The 18,809-nt window shown below is 39.9% G+C and overlaps 1 long non-coding RNA gene across 1 annotated transcript; it reads left to right on the plus strand.

The window, feature by feature from the left end:
* The first annotated feature begins 10,716 nt into the window (after nucleotides 1-10,716).
* Nucleotides 10,717-11,275, plus strand: LOC135289215 (uncharacterized). The gene is made up of 2 exons (XR_010351990.1): nucleotides 10,717-10,799; nucleotides 11,093-11,275. It is a non-coding gene; the product is annotated as an uncharacterized LOC135289215 (long non-coding RNA).
* Nucleotides 11,276-18,809: the final 7,534 nt, after the last annotated feature.

Here is an 18,809-nt window from a genome sequence, read left to right on the forward strand (position 1 = left end):
CCAGCTAAAAATCACAGGGAATGTGTTCTGTTAAATGCAAGTCTCCAGCCAAATTTGTGCCTGCTACTGAATCCTCAATATTACCGTGCTGATAATTTCTTCTCATGTGGTGTTCACACTTGAAAGAGAGGTCAAATTGTATGGGCAATTTCTTGTCTTCAGTGTGATAAGCAAGCATGCCTGCTGCTTGGACTCCTGCAGGGAATTCACATCCAGCACTATAATTTTCAATTCCTTAGCCCAAGTACTGTTGATGTTTCATTTCATAGCAGGCAGAAGAGCATGAAGTGGGTTTTTTTGCTCTCAGGAGAATAGTTCAAGAAATGTAAGGAAAAAACCAGTAAAATTCACTTGACAATTGCATACACCCTTATTGCATCACCTATACACCACAGTGGGGGTCAGTTGGTATTAAATTGACATATTCTTATTTGCTTTATATGCTTTATATGCTAATTGCACACACTTGGTTATTGTAAGGTGTGGAAAAAATACCTTTCTGTAACAAATTCATCCCAATCACATAACTTTAATTGGAAATTTTTCTCAAGAAACTTTGCTTAATGTGCATGGAAGAAATGCATACTTGGATTTTATTGGATTCATGTTATTATGAGGGTAAACCTGAAATGAACAGTGCTTCTGTTGAACTGGAATCTGAATTGAGGAGCTTTTTAGAAGCAGAGGTTTTACTTCACTTCTACTGAAAGCTTCAGCCCTGAGGTGATGAAATCACCCTGAATGCCACATGGAGAGAATGCCATTCAGTAAGCAGCCATCTAGTTGAAAAGATCAAGAAAGTAATTTGTGGCCTTTTACATCTTTAATGCAGTGCAGAGTTTAGTCATTTTGGACAGAGATAGATTAGATATGTCTGGGTGAGTAACCTGAGGGCAATTCATTAATTAGGGAGAACATGCAGCTGCATATGGGCAAAATTAGGAAGGGAACACATTTGCAGATACATGAATGGCAGCATGAAAAATTCCTTCTCAGTTTTCTTGTTTAAACTGTCATAAAAGCTTGATTTTATACTGCAAATTGGTCATTTATTTTGGAGATTCTAGAAGTGCCTGGGTAAGTACACGTGGATGAAGTCCATATAGCTGAAATCCTGTTTCAAATTGCTTTAATCCAGCTCCTTATGGTTCATTTCAGATCTGCAGTGTCTGGTGTTTTGGGCAAGTCAAATACTGTGTTTAACTGACACATGAAACTATATCTGGGACCTGAGTGGCTAAATGGTGGTAAGCAAAATAAAAGATCAGACCTAGCAGTGAAAAAGCAGTCATGAAATGAAACAACTTTTATGAAACTGTAAATATCTGGTATAGTCTTTCAAATTGCAAATTTCTGATGAATAAGAATGCATTCCAAAGTCCTATTTAACCAATACTGCCAAAATAACAAACATTATACTTGCTACCATTCCCTGTTCTCTTGGGAAAGTTATTGTTTAGAGACTACAGATTAAGGCAATTTGAAATCAGATGTCCTTAAACATGATGGAACAAGAGGAAGATTTGACAGTGTGGTACTTTCTAATTTAAAAGAACATTTTCCTCTATACATTATATTTCAAATATCAGACATGTCACTTTCATGTGCACTTAATTTCATTACTGGCAGAAGATATTGAGAGAGGAGAAAAACAGCTAAGTAAGCAGAATTGAAAAGTCTCTGCTTAACACACGAAAATGAGGATTCAACATTTTCCTCCAACACTTTATAAATTAAGAGGTCCCAGTTCCCACATTTAGACCACCTGGAATCTGTTTTGAGGTTCTAAAGTAATAAAAATAAAATATTTTAATATGCTGAATTTTCTATTTGTATTTTATTACTTAAAATTTTAGCTAAAATATATGAATTAAAAAGAATAAAGTCTTCAAGCATCAAGTGCAACAAGTAAAGCGGGCAAAGAAAGGAACAGAGCTTGGTCCTATTGTACTATTAATTCCTATCTCTAGTTGAGATACTTCTTCAATGCCCCACCAGCTCAATTCAATTCCCATTCCCCCCTAGCCAAAAATGCTTGCAATGAAGATGGATGATGAAATTTAGAAATTCAGCAAATAGTGGGATTGGTGAGAAAAGGAGTCACAGCTGAAGGCTGGGTGTTTTGAAGGTCAGGCTCAGATGTTTTGACAGGGTAGGAGTTCATGCAATAGACTCATCTGCCCTGTCAGGTGAAAGGTTAGTGCTGCTAACTCCTGTACCAGAAAGCAGTCAGATGTAATAGAGGCTTAGACTGTCAGAGCTTTAGGAGATTTCCGTGCATGGCAACAGATTTTTTTTTAATGCAATTCAGGACTTATTTTGACTATGTTTAATAACATTGCAAGTCAACTTTCATTCGGGACTATACATCATATTTTAGGAGCCTGATGTCAAAGAAAAGGTGCATGTGAGTAGACTCTCAGAAATATTCATCTCTCACTTGGGCATCAGAAGAGGTTCCAGATATTCACAAACTTGGAAGTGGCTTCTGGGTTTATTTTAATATCTGAACTAAAAGTACTGCAAAGGTTTAAGGGCTTGACAATCATTATCCCTTTGCAGGTGGGTGCTGAGTCTCTTTGATAATCTGTCTCTTAGTAAGTAGTTGAAAATGAATATGACCAAAAGAGTACGTCAGGAAAGATAAGTAATAACACATTATTAGAGAAATAATTTTGCATGGCCATGCACTAAAAGCATCTGTGATTTTCTTAAGCTACTAAACTGTCAGGGGTTAGCTTTTTTTTTTGCTTTTTTTTTTTTACTCTTTTATATTAATTTCATTATAAAAGCCTAAAAGGCTTTTATAAACAATGTCAGTTAATATTGAAATGAAAGCCACATATTAAAAAATATATAAAGGATCACAAAACAGAAATGCCTAAGACAAAATGAGACACTACTAACAAATTACTCCTGTATAAGTGTGATGAGAAAGGGCACAAGAGAATGAATTATGTAAGTTGTGCACATACCTACAAGAAAAACAGGTGCTTACAAACTTTAAGACAGAAAACCAAGCACAAAATCCTTCAGCTACCATAGTTACTTTGGTACAGTTTGGATGTATTTCAAGTTAGTAGTTTTGAACGTTTCAGAATGATAAATAAAATCCTTGGCAGAATGTAAAACTGTGATAGCTTAAAAGAGGAATTCCTTGAGGAAAAATGTGAGAGGCAGAACAGATGTTCCACTTTCCAGATAAGATGTCTTCAGCAAATCCATGTATCCACTGTAGTGTAATTGAAAAGTTGTCCATCCTACATTTTCACAAGGTGAAGGAGACACTTGTTTACTGATGGAAGGGAGTTCCTTCTTCTTTTTCAATAAATATTTCATTATATAACTACAAAGAGAGAAAAATGAAACCTCCAAACACCAGCTAATAGGTCCAAAGCTTAATGGTTCTTTACAAGGCAAAGGACACATGACAGTTCTTTCCCACATTTTCGTAAAAGGATTAAGCACCACCATTCCGAGAAAAAAAAAATCTTCTGGTAAATTACTTTTGTGACATCAGGAAAAAAATAGACTTCTTTGCAGACATATAATAGTCTCTAATGGCAAGATATTTATTTACAAGTAAATAAAAACAGCCCGTTTGGGGTTTAGTCAAGTCATACTTCATTTCAACTAAAAAAGCCAGGGAGGAGAGAAGAAAATTGTCATTGTTAGATGACAGCATATCATGTCTAACCTTGATTTGTGACTTCAGAAATTTAAGAACCAGACTTTGAGAGAGGCTCTGCTTTCACCCAGGGGCTTCATCTCTGTAGTCACAAGTGAATTTCTTCAGCCCACATTTTATTTGGGAATGAAGGACTGACTCACACCCACAGCAGTGAGCAGGAGGAACTGTGGCTCTGCTTTTGCCAGTTCTGATCCACATTTTTAAACTTTTTTTGTTTCACACCAGAGGGGAAAACTCATTTGTTTAGTTTTACTTATTCAATATCATTTAGCTAAATATTGAACCAAATAACTTTTGAGTTGTCTAAACCTCATTTTGGCCAAAGAAACAGATACAGTTCTGAGTTTGGTTTGAAGATATTCAGGAACATAAACTTGTCTCTTTCTCACAGCTTGTCCCAAAGATCCTAGAAAAAGCTTGAAGGAAATCTGACACAATCTAAAACTTATCCAGACAATAGAGAGAAAGATGATGGAATTCACTCCTTACTATCTGAAGAGCTCCTCATTTGACATTAGTTTCAGCAGTTCTTCATGCAGAGACATGGAGAGGTGACAACATCTGAGCAGCACATAGACAACTTAGAGAAGAAGGCAAGTGTCAAGTCTTCAGGTGTGCACAGAACTTATGCTGCCCAGCCCTTGCATCTGCTGCTCTGGCACTTTGCATGCTACTGGACCATGACCCATTTCAGACAAAATATGCTTATAAAGATGCTTATTTTATCAGCATGACATTCTTCAGCTCTACATATTTTGTGACACTTAGAAAGAACTTTTGAACAAGTTACCCTCATGTTTTTCAAAGTTGGATTGATTCATTGATAGCTGTGCACTCAGAAGGACCAAGTTGCTGCTCTATGGAAGCCAATTCTGCCTTGCAAAACACAGATAAAAAGAGTGCACTAGTCATGGCACTTGTGCCAAAGGATTGTATCAAACTGGTTAGTCTCAAAAGACTTATCAGCACATCATATCCACCAGATTTTTGTGCTTTAAGTGCAACTGGTTGAGAAAGATGGAGAGGACAAGCTTGAAAATAGTCTCATAGCCCTGTGACTCTTCCAGCCCTGCCTGTTCCTCTCCATCTCTCCAGGGCTCCCCCTACCCTGTCCACAGCCCAGAATTTCATGTCAGCTTGCCATGGCCATCAGCCCCCTGCCCCAAAACCACAGCAGGGCCATCTCCAGCTCCCAACTGCCCTGCTTCAACCCACAGGTCCACATCTTGGCCTGTCCCCAACCCCAGGGAGGTGCCCAATGCTCCTTGGTGTGGAGTGGGATGAGCCTCAGCTGCCAGAACCTGCCCCCTGCCCTGACAGACCCAGCAGGGAGCTCTCCTGGTCCCTAGGGAGCCCCAGGGAGCTCCTGGCCCTGGCAGTGCCCTGATGGGATGGGAGATAAATTTTACAGCTCCAGCCAGATGAACTAGATTTTCCAACATGCAAAAATTCTGCTGGATTTTCCAACAGTTTTCCCTGAAGAAAGCTGCAATAAAACTCTAGATATGCTTTTGAGGGCCCCTGTACTGCCCTTTCAACAGTGTGCCCCAGCAGCAGCACAACATCTGCTGCAGCTGGAGCCCATCCAAGCCCAGTCCTGCTCCTCCCACCCTTTCAGATCCTCCTGAACAAGTTCATTTTGAGCTTTTCCTGGACTTTTTTGGTGAACCTTCTTGAACAATCTATTTGATTAAAACACACAGGGATTTTGAGGCTGCATCAGTGAGAAGCAGTGATGGAGCTCAGGGAGTTTCTCTGGTCCCTACAGGTGCTTCTGCAAGGGCTGAAGTGTGTTCTAGCTGGAAAACCCTTGAAGGTGCTGGTGGCACCAGGGCAGTGTCAGTGTGCTGATGTGAGGTGACTCCATTCTGGCTTTATTGAAAAGGATGGAACACCTCTCCTATGAGGAAAGTCTGAGAGAATTGGAATTGTTCCTCTTGGAGAAGAGAAGGCTCTGGAGAAACCTTATTGTGGCCTTTCAGTAGGGACTACAAGACAGGTGGGGAGAGACTTTTTACAAGGCCATGTAGTGATAGAACAAGGAGGAATGGCTTTAAACTTAAAGGGGATATGTTCCAATTTAGATGTTAGGAAGACATTCTTCACTGTGAGGTGGTGAGGCACTGGAAAGAGTCGCCCAGAGAAAATGGGGAAGCTCCATCCCTGAAAGTGTTCAAGGCCAGGTTGGATGGGGCTCTGAGCAGCCTGGTCTATTGGAAGACAACCCTGGCCATGGAAGGGATTTGGAACAGGATGACTTTTAAAGTCCCTTCCAAACTAAACCATTCTATGATTTGCAAGAAGAGTGGGGGGCAAGCTGTGAGCTGCTGTCCAGTGAAATAAGAGTGCTGTTGACCAGCTGGAAAAAGACCAAAAAGAAACAATTTTGTTTTTCAGCAAAGATTAACTATGTTAGATATGTGGTAGATTCTCTCATTGTAAAGACAATGAGTCTCAGGACCAAGGAGTAGCAAAATTCTGAGTAACCTCCTTTGTTCAAGGCACTAATGAATTATTTGACAAACATCTTTGCCAGTGGCCTAGATACACTTGATGCCTTTCAGCAAAAAATTAGATTAGAATATTTATTGAAATCCTTAATGCATTAGATTTGTATGATTCCTATTTCTACTAGGATTCTACTATTTCTACTGCTAGAAGCAAGGGAATTTTGTACTTCAGAGTTAAGAACAGTATCTTATCCATATTTTTACATAGCATCTAACCACATGTGTCTTTTGCAGTATGAGCCTCTGGTAGTCCTAAAAACAGAAAAAAAAAGGAACAAAACCATGGTTTGCTCCTGCCACTCCTAAAAAAAAAGATTGTCTTCAATACCTTGGCATTAAAATAAAATTGTGGAAAGCAGGAGGTTTTGCCAGTGGTTACCTGCAGGAAAATAAAAACAAAATAAAATCCAGAATGAGTATTTGACTTATTCTTCCATTTAAAAAGAAAACTAAAAGGAAGAAGAAATCATTTCTTCTAAAAGCGCTAATCCCAGAAGCATTGTAATAGCTGAAAAATATCTTCTTCACATTTTCTATGCAAATAATCTTTATCCACTTTTAGATAATGACATTTGGGTAGAGAAGAATAGATTTCCTCTGGGAACACTTTTATGTCATATGGCATTGAGTTCCTGAAAACAGTAATTGATCTGTGGGGGTCAAATATACTTAAGATATGATTAATATTACCAGAAATTAGTCCCTCAATGGTCAATTTTTCAGACACAATACCAATAATTAGCTGGCTTCTTTTCCATGCACACATAACACATATCATATTGCTGTTACTTTGCAGAGCTAGTATTTAGTATTTATTCCATTTTTGGATTCACTCTTTTGTTGGTATTATTAGACATAAACCCATAAAACTAATTTTCACCAGCATTAGTACAATTTACATGGCCCAAGGCCCACAGTTTTAGCAGTATTTTTGCTATATTAGCAATAGATCTCTTGTGAGAAAACTGCTGTGCAGAAATTTTACTGTGCTTATGTGACAGCTGTTCACCATGTGTTTGAAAGGAACTATCAGGTGTGTTTCTAATTAAAGTGTTTAAGGAATCATTAACAGAAAATGGCTGCTGACAAAAATCTAGGTTTTCCCCTACTCTAAGCCAAAGTTTTGGTGAGAGGAATTTATTGCAGAAACAATATCAGACATTAACAGCATTTTCCTGAGATGTAAGTTTGATACCCTGCTCTGATTTTCTAGCAGCACTCTGGCATTTGCTTGTACAGACACAGGAGGAAATACACAAGACCTTACAGATGCTGTAACTTTTTGTGGGGTTTTGGTTTTGTTCTTTTATGAAAACTCTTTTGCATAGAATGCTTGTATGAAAAAGCATACAGCCCCACATTTGAGGTGTCTTTTTGCAATGCAGGACACTCAAATGGAAGTCTCTGGGACTGCAGGATCTAAGAGCTGTAGATGTAAAAACATAAAAACTGTTGTGTTGTATTGTCCCAGACCAGTGGTCCATCAAAACTGCTTGCCTACCTCCAACAGAAGCTGCTAACAGATGCTTAGGAAAGACTACAAGAATAGCACCTGCCTGCATTGACACTTTCCCCCCAAGTACTTCTGGCTGTTTGTGGCTTAAGGAATTATTGAGGTATTAAATGAATCCTCATTCTGATGTTCTGTCCTTGTTTGACTTTTCCCTATGAATGCGTCTAAATGCATTTTGAACAGTTTTATACCTTTGACTTGCATCAGCTATGTGAAATGAGTTTCACAGCTTAATTAGGAGTTATGCCAAACCAAGAGTCTATTCTGGGCTGGACTTTAAAGTTTCTGTCCCCTCCCTGCCCCTGCTGCCCTGCTGAAATCTTACTTCAAACATGACTAGAATTTCAATGTTCAACACTTAATAAATGAGAACTTCTGCCCATTTCATCCCTTTGCTGTGACACTCTGGTAAACTGGACAATTCGAAACTGCTCCCTGTGGATGACAGCTATGTGCTTCATCTACATATTAACATCACTGACTTGTCCCTCAAACATAACCAGAAGCCATGGTGAAGTTTGGAGACTGAGTACTGCAAAGGGTACCTGTAGGAGTAGGTACCTGAAGACAAACGTGCTCAGAACTTGTTGCCAAGCAGGTTTGACTTAAACTACAGCTTTGCAAGTGAGGCAGATGTGAAATATCAGAGCAAAGTATGTCCAAGCATCCCACACTGATGTGGCTACACTCACCTCATCAGGCAAGAGGAACAGATAAGCTAATTGTTTGATCAGACTAAGGATTCTCAGATAATACTGTATCAGCAATGCCTGTTTATAAGCAAAATTCATTCAATATTGTAGATTATAATGTTAGTTCTGGACTAGCCAGCTATGCAAATGGCAAAGAACTTCATCTCAGTTTTTGCATCAGAGCAATACATGGTTCTTGCTCTATGCTGACGCCCTGGAGCACATTCAGGCATCTCTGAGACACAGGAATTCCTCACCTGCAATTTATAAAATGTCCTTGGAAAGCCCGGAGTTGATGTGAATCTACCCACTGTTGTGCAGGTAAGGATGAGGGCTGAATAGCATTTTTCAGATGTATTAGACCATTTCAATGCCAGTGCTGGCTACAAAGAAAATCATGGCCAAGAGGCACATGGAATGAAACTAATGAAAAGCCTTGGCTTTTCATGGCTGCAGCAACAAAGTCAAACTGGATCCTGGGCTGCAGCCACAGGGGCATTACTGGCAGTGATGGAGGTGAGATCATTCTTTTCAGGGTTGGTCAGGTTGTATCTGAAATGCTGTGTCCAGTTCTGGTTACTACACTTCAGGAAAGACAGAAGCAGACTGGAGAGAGTTCAAATAAAGGCTGCAAAGATGATCAAAGGACTGGAGAACCTGCTCCATGAGGAAAGACTGAAGGAGTTAGATCTTTCATCCATGGAGGAGAGAATGCTTACAGGTATTCACGGTATTCCAGTACTTAGAGAGCAGATACAAGGTGGACAGAAGCTCTTTCTTCACAAGGAGACACATGGAAAAGACAAGAGGCAACGGGTACAAGTTGTGCTAGGAGATGTATCATCTTGATTTAAGAAAGAAATTTTTTATGGTGAGTATAATAACTTAGTGGAACAACCTTACCAGGAAAATGGTCCCCATCACCAAAGGTTTTCAACTTGAGACAAGTCAGGTTGCTAGACAATGTCATTGAGGCTCCCTTTCCCAAGAAAACTTGAGCCAGATGAACTTTTGAAGTTCCTTCCAACTGGGCTGTTCCACGGCTCTGTGATTCTATGATTTAAATTAGGGCAGGTGTACACTGCACATAGAGCCACTGCAAGTTCCAAGGAGATTAGAAGGACCAGACTGTGTTTGTGCCATTTCCCCAGTCTTGCTCCAAGAGGATATATTGCCCCAGATGCACTGGCCCCCAACATTTGTAGCTGACATTTGGTTACAGAAGTGCTGCTCTATTTTGAGGCAGTGTGTGCAGAGCTGTGACAGCTGGGCCAAGCATTAATTGTACAAAATTTTCAAGGAAGGTGGCAAAATTTATCTTTGAAAGACAAGCGAACTGGTTAATTGAGATTGTTGGGAAAACAATGTCAGAACAGAGAAATAACTTTCCTTATCACTGACACATTTGCAAAATAGCATAATTTCATTCAACAAAGGGGAAAGGAAAGGGAGAGGAGTTGTGAAAATTTTTCACAATATTATTTTGTCATTTGTAGAAACATTCTGAAGTGGTTTTTTCTTTTTATTTTGTTTTCTTCCTCAAAAGGACTGTTCATTTAATTTTCTATTTTATAAAAAAATATTAAATTTCCACATCTCAAAACAAAGTATCCAGGTCAACCTGACACTAATCATTTATGAAATACCCTTCTGCATAGAACTTGTGGAGTTCCTGGTGCCATAGCTAATGAGGATGAGTGGGCAGTCTTCTACCAAATAGAATTTCCATCTTGTGAAAGTCTCTGCTAATAAACTGTGACTCCATGGGGTCTGGAAGATCATGTTCTTTTTCACTGCACACTTTCAAGAATCATTTCCTCACCATGGATAACAGCAGCTTGGGGACAAATGATTGCTATACAGTCTCAATACCAGATTGCTTGGCCTGACAGAACTTCTACTGAATTATTTCTGAGTTGGTTTCTAGGAGTTACTTTTTGCTGCTACTGTTGTCCCCAGCTCATGTAGCATGGGTACTCATTATTTCTCTGCTCTCTCAGAAGGTCTTTAATAGCACAGTATGGTATGGTGGTAAGTTTAGAACTGCACCTATTCTTTTATTACTGGTAGGTAGCATGTCTTCCATCACCCTTTCACAACCCACTTATTTTTCTCCTTCATCTGCTCTAGCTTGTGTCATGTGGAGGAATGGAATGTAAGAGAATAAAGATAGAGCAGAAGGCAATCTCACCCCTGAGGAGCTGCAGCTGTGCTAATTACCAAAGATTAAGAACAAGCCTGCCCTTAATAGGCCACAGCTGTGTCCAATAGGATGAGTGCTATAAAAGAGTGGGTTAGCTAATTGAGACGAGAGCAGTGGTTTGTTAGCTGTGTTGTGGATAAGGAGTAAGAGTCAGTGCTGCAAAGAGCTGCCCATGAGGAATCACTCAAAGGTATGGAACTTTTGCAATAAGGTAACAGTGTCATAGCTGGTGCTCTCTTTGAGGCATGTATTGTCCTTTTCCAAATGTATGAGCATGGCACCAACCACAGTAAAAGTCCAGCCCAGCTGAGAAATGTTGTTACATAATTGCCCAATAATTGTAGTTATAATCAGAGACAGATGCCTGTTACTAATCATAACAGCATCTAGCCTTCTCTTTCTGCTTCCCTGTTGTGGTTTTTTTTTTTCCTTCTTGCTTTTCTTTATACTTTTTTTAATCCACTTTCTTTTTTTCCTGAACAGATACCTTCAAATAAAAGGCTCCCTCAATGGAACTCTCCCTCTGCATTGATCTAGTAAGAATGCTGACAGCATCCTAATTCCACAGACTTTTATAAGGTTCAGGTGTTTGGCTGAATGATGTCTATTTCCACGGTGTCACAGAAATATTGCTGTGCTGAAGTTAAATACAAATGTGCTCTCACTTGTTGTGCTTTTCCTCATTTCCCATGCTCTGCAGTAAAGTGCATTAGCGTTCCTTGCTGGGGAGAGGTGGCTGTGAGCAAGGAGACATACTGCCAGCAAGGCCTCGGCTAAGAAACATCTGCCTGAGCCAGCTGCAGCAGATTTCACAGGTCACTCACATACAAGGCTGACAAGGTCCCACATGTCACCTCCACAGCCTCAAATCTTTGTTCTGTCCTAGCTCAGCCAGGCTGCCCTAGTTCAAAAGGCTCCTTCAGACAGATAGATGACTCCTACTTCCCTTATTCCCGGTAGCTGACAGGAAAACTAAACACTTGTGAGACAGTGGAAGTCTGTCACTGCTCAGCCCTCGCTGCCTTCACTCTGCATCCTTTGTGATTTTGCTTCGTGACCACAAGATGTCTCCTGTAATCCATGGAAATAGCAAAAGGCTGGCAGAAAGGCTAAAGAGGTGTATGAAAGACAGGGAGCAGCCTCCAGGAAATGCCTGAGAGGAGCTTCCCAATGCACATCCCATCTCCCACCCAAGAGAAGAGCATCCCAGAAAAAAATTATCATGTGGCAGGTTTTGGTTAATGCGTTCCTCCATCTATGTTTGAATGTCACACTGAAGAGCAGACTTGTCCTTGCAGTGCTCTGCTTCTAGTTTTGGTTCTCCTTTTAGGAATGAACATGTAATATAACTGGATTTTCCGCTCAGAAGTTAGAGCTAGTCAGTTAGAGCTTGAGAATATATATTTCTAAAATTTTTCATTAAAAAGGAAGGGGGAAAACCATGTATTTAGAAATTCAGCACACTGTTTAAAAAAAAAAAAAGTTTAGAGAATTAAAAAAAATCTAGACAAGTCTTTAGAAATCTCCTGACAAATATTTTTGCCCTTATGAATTATCATTTGCTGGAAGAAACTCATACTGAAACAAGTGCTTACAATTGAAAGTATCTGTCATACTAAATGATACACTCTTGTAAGTATGTAATTTAATTTAAAATTTCTAATTGCAACTTGTAAGGCACAAAGGCATGCAAAACAAAATTAAGTAATATTAATTGCTTTATTCAGATTGACAGGAGAACTCCCAGGACTTAAGCAAATCACAGAAGTGGAGGAAACCCTGCTCTCAGGATTCCCAGCAGTGTAGTAGATCAACAGACCTGCACAGACTTCTGAATCAGATTTCTCACCTGAAATCAGTGTCAGGGTGGTTGTCATGGTACTTCCTCAAGCAGCAAGTTCTGCAGGACAGGAGCCTTAAGGCATAAGCAGGTGTTGGGAATGGCAGCCTTCAGTCTAAAGCTGTGCTTAAAAACAGAGCCACTACAGACAGACAGGACACTAACTTTTTACCCCTCCTTGAATGCCCTGGAACTCAGTATTAGAGCACCTGTCCCAGCAATTGGCTTTTTTTAAACTCCACATTTAAAGATGGTAAAGGCCCCCTCTCTTTCATGCACTTGTCTGCTACTTAGCTCTTTTAGAAGAACATGTGATACATGTAATGGTGTATTTGAAGGCAAAAGTGTCACTTGCAATGAGAAGGGTGGAAATTAACCTCAATACTTTTTCCATGTTCATTTTGATTAAAGGGCATTCTCTTTCCAGCAGCATTTTCTCTCATGAGCAGCTCCACTGAGGTCAGTGAGACTGCTTTTCAGGCTGTAGGATTTACCTCTTGATGAATATAACCCAAAAAAGACAAGTGGAAAATCCCCCTGGCTTTTAAATAAGGTTTTATAAGATGTTTAAATGATACCAGAGGCTGTTCTGAGGTATAACACATAAACTGACTTGTGGTTTTCATGTGAAATTGAATAAATGCCTCCAAAGTACATTATTAAATATTCTAGTATGAAAGATCACTCTGAGCACTTTTGTAAATTTCTATTCTTGAAATATTGATTCAACAATTTTGAAGAACCACTATGGTTTTCTATAAATACTACCCACAAAAGTTGTTGTATGAGTGCATAGGCTACTGCATTCCTCTATGCAATGTGCATTATGGAATTTATTATTTATGTATGTTAGTCCTTATCCATCATGAATAATCTGAGATGAGCTCAGTTGATTAGAACATGGTGCTGATAACACTAAGGTTGCATATTTCATCCCCATATGGGCTGTTCACTCATTGGATCAGGTGATCTTTGTTGGGTCCCTTCCAACTCAGAATGTTCTGTGTTTGTTAAAAAAATACGTAACTAAAAATACTTAGAAAAATGGGTGAATTGTTTACTTTCAAATTAACTGTGGAAAAGGTATAAATAAATTGGAATTACTATGTGAGTTCTATGATGGTAACTACTGGACTTAATGAGAATTTGAGTGATAGCCACCATCTTTGGTAAAATTGATAACTAGAACTTGAGCTGAAGTATTCTGTTTTTCTGAAACCTTTGCACAGTCATACCTCAATTCCTCAGTTTTCTTAGAGCCCATACATTTAACAACGTGTATGTGTGCATTTCCTGTACAGAACACTGGAAACACCAGTTAATGTTTGATTTGTGCATACACTTTTTATATAGGTGTGTTTGTTTTCCTGCTGGTCTTAGCCAGCATACCTGACACCTGAGTAAAACCTTTGAACTCTCAAGTGTTATTTATTAGTGGAGTCAAACAATGTTTTACTCAGCACTAGCACTAACTTTAAGCTTATCAAAATTGGCTTTGTCCAACATACTCATTCCTATTCTTCCCCAAAAATAACATAGCTGAACTTTTATTAGGAGGCCCCTACCCCCTTTGACAGAGTCAATATAGCCAGAAGCAAGCACTAACCAAAAGAATCTTGAACTAGTTTAATACTTCTCATCTTAGCATCTACACTTACCAGGTTCTTCAAGAAACTAAACCTCATCATAATCCCATTTTAGAATTAGATTTTAGAAGTTCCTGCATTTTCCCGACTTCTTCAGATTCTTGTGAACCAAACTCTAGCATTAATCCAGCCACAGAGTTGACATATATCCCTGCATCAACAGCCCAAATAGTGGATTAATTTCCTCTGTCAGGGTCATCTGCAGCCCAACTCAACACATCTCTTCAATTCAGCAGTCATTTGACTCTTTGGCCCCCTTAACCCTGGATTAGGGTCAAACTCTAGCCCTAGTTTTAATCAGAACTCAGAGTTTAATCTGCAGTTGTGACTAGCATCTTTATCCCCTGCTCTCTCTCTGGATCAGCCCTTCCCATATGAACCTCTAGCTGCAGCTCCAGCCTTCACTGAAGGTACCCACATCCTGTCTTGCCCAGTTACCCTGAACTGTCCCCTACGAGCCCTAGTCCCCATTCTAACTCTAATGTTCTTGTAATGCACAATAAGCACAATTTTTTCAAGCTTTCTTTTGCAAACACAAATCTTTACCCTAATCCTAACACTAGGCTCAGAACTGAACCTTTTCTGTTCATCCCTGCCACCTCCAGCCATGTCCCATTTCTGTGACAGCAAGGAATGAAGAAATCCAACAGTATCCTGCAGCATCCATGTGGAGATGGGCTGAGGTTACTGTCAGAAAGGAGATTGTTTAGGTGTAAGGTGTTGGTGATTTTGCACCCATGAAGCAAGGCACAATTACAATTAGAGCTGAAATTTACCAGCAATGCTAGACTAATGAAGAATATACATTCTAGTCCCTGCAAAGTGTATGGTGTTAGGTAAGAGCTTCTGCTGTAAGGAATGAATTATGCCTGCAAGATTTGGTAGGCTGCATCTAGCAGAGAAGGTTTAATATTCAAGTTAGTGTTTCAGAAGAAATGAGCAGGGGTGGGGGGTGGCAATTGTTCTGATTTGCAAAGCTTAATACTAGGAGCACCCAATTAACTGGATGTGGTGGTTGGACACCAGCTGGAAACTAAGCTCCACATGGCTTCTTTCTCACTTCCCCCCAGTGGGCTGGGGGACAGAATTGGTAGAATAAAAGTGAGAAAATTCATAAGTTGAGAAAAAAGATAGTTTCATATGTAAGGCAAAAGTCTCACACATAAGCAAAGCAAATAATTCACTATTGCCCATGGGTAGGGAGGTGTCCAGCCAATTCCAAGAAAGCCAGGCTCTATCACCCTTAAGAGTGACTTGGGAACACAAATGACCTCACTCTGAATGCTCCCCTGCTTCCTTCTTGTTCCCCCAGCTCTGTATGTTGCCATATGATATGGAATATTCCACTGGATACATGGGGTCACCTGTACCAGCCATGTCCCCTCCCAGCTCCTTGTGCACCCCCAGCCTGCACACTGGTGGGGTGTGAGGAGCAGAAAACACCTCGACTCTGATTTAAGCACTGCTCAGCAACAGCTAAGACATCTCTGTGCTATCAACACTGTTTTCAGTACACTTGAAATGTGGGACAAGGGGCCAGGGCCAGGCGTGTGGGGTTGTATCTGTTACAGATGCTCAGGATTATAAGTGGGAGATCAATACCAGGAGTTGGAAATGGCTTTATATTATTTACTAGCACTGCAGGAACTGTTTAAGGTAGTACTGTATAATGCAGTTTGTAGATTCTTGGTTTTCAGCAACAAGTTTCTTTATAAATGAGGCTGAATATACTCCTTTCCCCAAGGGAGACCAGGAAATCATCTGAAGTCATGTAGAGACATGAGACATGGCTACAGTGGTGAATTCTGGGTACGTGAGCTTGAAAGAAACTTGGATTAAGGAGCACTAGGTGATGTGCCAGGATTTCAGCAGGGAAGCAACCTCCATGGCAGGCACCCAGGGAAAGAGGCAGGCTGGTTCAAGAGCAAGGCACTGCAGTGTGGGATCATAGCTGAAGTGCTCAGAGTGATATAATTAACTTAAAAGGGGGATGCAGCTGCATAAACTTCACATCCATACTTGCCCTAGAGAAGGAGCAAGCTCCTGTGGTTGAAGTGTGCTAAGAGGATTCCTTCTGAGTTTGGCAGCACGAAGTGCGCACACAGAGATCCAGAAAGAAGCTTTTTCATGTGTGAGGATGATTTTTAATTCTCTTTCCCACCAACCTTTCCATGCTCTGTGGAAAGATGCAACAAAATCATAATGTCAACAATTATGAGGGTACTTGGCCAGTGTCTTTTACTCTGTTATAGCCCACGGAGACCAAAGTCGGCCAGGCTGTGTGAGCCTCTCCCTCTGGAGACCTGCAACCACAGCTGCTCCTGCTGGGTCAGCTGGCACAGTGTCAGGCTTACCACTGTTCTGCCAGAAATACACAAAGTGCAGCAGATACCCAACAGAGAGTAAAATGAGGCTTTACTCTTGTCTGGGGTAAAGTATTGTGTTACTGACTGCAGCAACATGTAATGGCAAAGGGTCCTTTAAAGCACAGAGCAAAAGTGCAGCAGGGAAACAAGCAGAAATACAAATTTTAAGCATTGTGGCACTTCAAAAAGTGTAGAAGTTCTGTCACAGGAGAGACAATGTTAGCATCACACCAAGACTTCTGAAACTCGGCTTCAGACCACCATCTTAAATTGGGTTACCCTGCCCAAAGGTGTTTATAGGTGGTATTCCACTGCTCAGTGAGACATGCTGCCAGTGCAAGAACGTGTTCAGACATAAAAATGCAAATCATTAAATTCTGCACAAAGGATACATACATACATGTTGTATGACAGTTTCTTTCTGTTTTGTTTTGTTTTTTAACTAGCTGTTTGCAAAGAACAAGACAAATGCTTCCATCTTTCTAACTGACAGCAAAGCAAATTCTGGTTAAATTCTTTGCTCTGAGAAAGAATAGCTGTGCTGTGGCCCCTAAAAACCAGTGCTGCTTACATCAGACTTCAATGCATTTGAATACCTTGTGTATTAGAAACTATATAAAAATTTTCCATGTAATTTCTTTTAAAATTACTCACGGAAAGTGATAATTTCACAAATGCCTTGTTACTCTTTTGTCAGTGAGTGTCTCTGCTTATGAAGGATACTTTTTTAACTGTTTTTCCTTCATTTTATTTTAGTCAGAAAGTCCTTGTGTCCACACTAACAGTGAAAAAAAAAAAAAAGTTGGAGGTTTTTTGTTCAGCAAAACTTATTTCCTGTAAACAATTTTTCTTTTTTTAACTAAGGTAAATATTGTATGATACTCTGTGCAAGCACATATAATGCAGAGTAGGAGATGGATATGCCAATATACTTGCTTCAGCAGTTAAAGGAGTTCTGGCTTCCCCTGCCCCTATTCCTCACAGAACAGAGTACAAATGCATTCATGAGTTTAAAGGCACTCCTTTTATCCAAAGTGTCTGCAGCTGTTGCATGAAAAAAGTGACACGTTGAGATTTACAAGAGTTCAAACTTAAACCTTCTTTGTGCAACCTAACCTACTCCCTTCACAAGTGTATTTGTCTTCAAAACCATGCATTATTTCCATTAGCACATACAGACAGATTGACATCTCTATTCATGGATTTGTACAAACAGAGAAAGAATATTTTTCAGGTCCATGCTGGATACTTATATATAATTATTGTTCTTAGACTTACTTGTAACATTTTTATGCAAATAGCCATACCAACTGTTTCTCTTGAAAAATATTTTATGACAGAGATTTCCACAAAAGCCACGGGCAGGAAGGTCTCCCAGGGTGCCTTTGAAGGTCTTCCCCACAGAAGTTTGTCTTCAAAGGTTTTCTGAGTTCAGGCATTCTAAAGTTGCAGCTTACTCTTTTGAAGTTCTCCAGGAAGCTTTGTTGCTGTGTGACCTTAGGACACTTGTGCTATTTGTTTTCTTTTGACTAGTTCAGAAAAAGATTAACCAGGTGGTACCAGGAAACCAAAATCATCTACTCAGCAGCTTCCACAAGAGGGTGCAGTTGCATTTTGTTAAATCCAGAGCCAACCACAGTTAATACACGGATTGCAGCAACAGCTGCCAGGCTGCCTACAGAAATGACTAATAAAACAATTATAGAAAAAAAATTCAAATGTGGTGAAAGATGAGAAAAATTATATTGAAACACACTGAATGTATTAATAAACAGCACTGTCAGGTGATGTTAAATAAAAAACCTAGCCTTTCAAACCTCTGTGGGTTTCATTTGTAATTTGTTTTCTTTGAGCTAGTGCCACAAGCATTCCAAGGGGAACCCCCCAGCTATAAAATCCACTCTACAATTTTAATTTGACTTCCCAGACATTCCCAGAGACATCATGAAGCAGACGGAGCATTTGCTGATTTTACCAGGATAACTCTAAAGTGATCCTGGGCCCTTCAATAGCTCACCCTGAATTCCACACCACTGTGCTGTGGTGAAGCTCAGAGTTGTCAGTGACCATTTTGCATATTGGACTAGCAAAGGTTGTTTATTTTACCATGTTTTTTGTTATGACAGCCCCTAACAGACCTGCTGTAAGACCAGCATCTGACTGTGAAAACTGCACACAAAAAGAATATTTTAAAATTACACACTCCTGCAAGAATCAGGTGGAAGTTCACATAACTTCAATGACCAAATGATGCATGTGCCAACAGGCATGATATCAGCAATCATTTTCAAATGCCCATCAGGTTTTTTTTGTTGCTCTGCTCTCCTTGCTTGTTGGTCCCTTAAGCC

This window comes from Passer domesticus, chromosome 1 (assembly GCF_036417665.1).
Source record: "Passer domesticus isolate bPasDom1 chromosome 1, bPasDom1.hap1, whole genome shotgun sequence".
NCBI classification, from domain to species: Eukaryota; Metazoa; Chordata; class Aves; order Passeriformes; family Passeridae; genus Passer; species Passer domesticus.